At 38.8% G+C, this 3,350-nt stretch overlaps 1 protein-coding gene across 1 annotated transcript in view; it reads right to left on the bottom strand.

Annotated features, from left to right (window-relative positions):
• LOC107101852 (coronin-2A-like) overlaps nucleotides 1–2,526 on the bottom strand; it is a 71,300-nt gene extending 68,774 nt beyond the window's left edge. Inside the window, exon 1 of the mRNA XM_015400925.1 lies at nucleotides 2,390–2,526. The gene's annotated coding sequence lies outside the window, so the exon portion shown is untranslated. The remainder of the gene's footprint in view (nucleotides 1–2,389) is intronic.
• Between the last annotated feature and the right edge of the window lie 824 nt (nucleotides 2,527–3,350).

The following is a 3,350-nucleotide window of genomic DNA, read 5'->3' as shown; positions in this document are numbered from 1 at the left end:
AACCCAGGAAATGAGGATTAAAAAAACACATCAAGTGGTTTTAAGTGGAATAAAGTCTGCCGGACAATTATAATACCGCAACCTAAAAACATTAGAAAACGAGAAAATAACTAAATAAAACTAGAGAATCAAAGAGGCGAATATTTTAGTGCTTGGCTGATAAAAGCTCTAACAGGTGTGCAGGGGCGGATTTAGGAAATGTGGGGCCCTAGGCAAAGACCGGCAGGGGGCCCTCTAAATTCAGAAGACAACTACGGTGGCCCAGAGGTGTCAACACAAATACAAAAGCTGCAATAGGTATATATACAAGCCACAATGGAAATATAAAACTAAATCAGAAGTTGTTGTGAAGTGTTGTGGCTTTTGTATTTGCGTTGCAGCTTTTGTATTTATGCTGCAGCTTTTTTTATTTCAGCTTATGTATTAATGTTAACACCTCTGGGCCACCATAAACAAAACAGACCCATTACACAGATACAGCAATTTTAATAGACATCCATTATTAGTTCTAGGATTGTCCCTCTCCCTTTCTCCCCTTTTCTTGTTGTTTTAATCTCTACGTTTTGTACTCAGCTGACTTTTCATGCTGTCTCTAAAGCAATTAAACATTTTTTCCAATCACTAAGCTCACTTAGCTAATTGCTCCTTCCTGTGTTTCCAAAAAGGCAACAGGAAAAGTAAATAACCCAGTCTTTCTTTTCACTGTAGACTAGCCATGATCTGGTTATCTGTTCTCCATTTTTCATTTGGATAAAATAATAGCTGCATGAATCATGACAGCAGACAAGATAGAGGAGAGCAGGAGGCGGGGTTACCAATCTGCTTGCTCTGGAGAACAGAGTTCGCTGCTTTTAGATGTTGTCGCCAAAATCTGCAGTAGCAGAAAAAAGTCTGTAGATTTGGCACTAGGTGCTTTTTGAAATAAAAGTGCTAGAGGGGTCTGACAAGTTTCTAAATATGGCAAGAAAAGCACGAAGTTGGCAACACTGCTCTTTGCATTGTTTATTTTTTTAAAGGTTTGCTGCTGTCTGTTTGGACCTTTCTGAACATGTGCAGCAAATGGACTGATCCAATATGGTGGACACTGAAGGGGGGGACTGAGGGACACTTAATATTATAAGCGTTCTTATTTTAGAGAAAGGATTTTTTTTTTTTTATCAAGAAACCATTAATGTGCACAAATAAGGAAAAGTTGTATTAACCATACATGTGAACAGAGTTTTATGCGGGCCCCAGGAACTTAGGGGTATTGCCTAATGGTAAATCTCCTCTGCAGGTGTGTCAGTTTGATGACTAACTGAGTGCTGCTCTGCTCTGCTGCTTGGTGGTCATGGACCAGGGGACCTCCTGGCACTTCCCGGCTCTTTCTTTGTGGTTGTTTATCTATTTTTTAAGATGTTGACACAAAAAGTCAAAATTTTTTGACAGAATTTACATTTTTGGGAGAATTGAAATTGTTAATGCCTGTTTTTCTGTCATGTGATTTAAAATGGATTAGTAAAATATGTGTTCTTCATTCATGTTTCTAGATTATCCAATTTCTATCATCCTGTGCCTAGTTTAAATTTGCATGAAAATATAATGTTTTCTTTTTTCTAAGAAATTGCAGCATGTTTTCTTTCACGTTCTGTAAATGTACTCCACAAGAAAATATGACCATTTTAGATTAACTCTTTAACAAATCATTAAATATTTTATATGAAATAAAAGGTTGAGCATCTTCACAGAGGCTATAATTCTAATGGCTCTGACGTTTTGCAGCTCAACTGTTGCTCTATAATCCCCATTTAAAACTAGGATGATGGCTGATGTTTTTAGCCCAANGGGAAAAAAGTCAGAATTTTGAAGGGAAAAAAGTCAGAATTTTGAGAGGAAAAAAGTCAGAATTTTGAGGTGAAAAAGTCAGAATTTTGAAGGGAAAAAAGTCAGAATTTTGAGTGAAAAAAGTCAGAATTTTGAGTGAAAAAAAGTCAGAATTTTGAGGTGAAAAAGTCAGAATTTTGAGGTGAAAAAGTCAGAATTTTGAGAGGAAAAAAGTCAGAATTTTGAGAGAAAAAGGCAGAATTTTGAGAGAAAAAGGCAGAATTTTGAGGAAAAACTCCGAATTTTGAAAAAAAAAAAAAGTCAAAATTCTGACTTCTTTTTTTGTAAACCTGTTCCGTACATTTTTAAACTTGTTAGTTGAAAGAGGTGCAGCAGTTTGCCTGGTGGTGGTAATCCTTCATGCAATAGGCTGCAGTTTAAACTCTCCTCCTGGTTGAGCTGCTGTTATTCCCGCTCTGAGGAGGCTCTGCAGCCGCATGGCAGCTCTGCAAAGCTCCAAAATAATCCCCTCACAAAAACACATCTGCAGCTTGAAACAGCAGATGTATCTGAGCAGCGGACTGACCTTTAAATGGAGGACCTTTGCAGCATGCTCTGCAGCACAGCTGGAGCTCCTCACATCATGGCTGGCTGCTGCATCATGTCCGCCTGAACCTGTGAGCCTCAGCAGAGAGAAAGAAAGGAGAGAAACTAAAAGACCGGGCGGTTTGGCGTCCAAACAGAGGAGCAGAGAGGAAGAGGAGGATGAGGAGTAGGATGATGCGACGACAGCAGGAGGGAGAGCATGGAGGGAGGGGCATCAGGTGCACACCCACTAACCCAGGAAATGAGGATTAAAAAAACACATCAAGTGGTTTTAAGTGGAATAAAGTCTGCCGGACAATTATAATACCGCAACCTAAAAACATTAGAAAACGAGAAAATAACTAAATAAAACTAGAGAATCAAAGAGGCGAATATTTTAGTGCTTGGCTGATAAAAGCTCTAACAGGTGTGCAGGGGCGGATTTAGGAAATGTGGGGCCCTAGGCAAAGACCGGCAGGGGGCCCTCTAAATTCAGAAGACAACTACGGTGGCCCAGAGGTGTCAACACAAATACAAAAGCTGCAATAGGTATATATACAAGCCACAATGGAAATATAAAACTAAATCAGAAGTTGTTGTGAAGTGTTGTGGCTTTTGTATTTGCGTTGCAGCTTTTGTATTTATGCTGCAGCTTTTTTTATTTCAGCTTATGTATTAATGTTAACACCTCTGGGCCACCATAAACAAAACAGACCCATTACACAGATACAGCAATTTTAATAGACATCCATTATTAGTTCTAGGATTGTCCCTCTCCCTTTCTCCCCTTTTCTTGTTGTTTTAATCTCTACGTTTTGTACTCAGCTGACTTTTCATGCTGTCTCTAAAGCAATTAAACATTTTTTCCAATCACTAAGCTCACTTAGCTAATTGCTCCTTCCTGTGTTTCCAAAAAGGCAACAGGAAAAGTAAATAACCCAGTCTTTCTTTTCACTGTAGAC

Source organism: Cyprinodon variegatus, unplaced genomic scaffold, assembly GCF_000732505.1.
Source record: "Cyprinodon variegatus isolate N-32 unplaced genomic scaffold, C_variegatus-1.0 Scaffold1162, whole genome shotgun sequence".
Lineage (NCBI taxonomy): Eukaryota > Metazoa > Chordata > Actinopteri > Cyprinodontiformes > Cyprinodontidae > Cyprinodon > Cyprinodon variegatus.
Note: the sequence above shows the minus strand (reverse complement) of the source record. Positions and strands in the feature narration are given on the sequence as shown.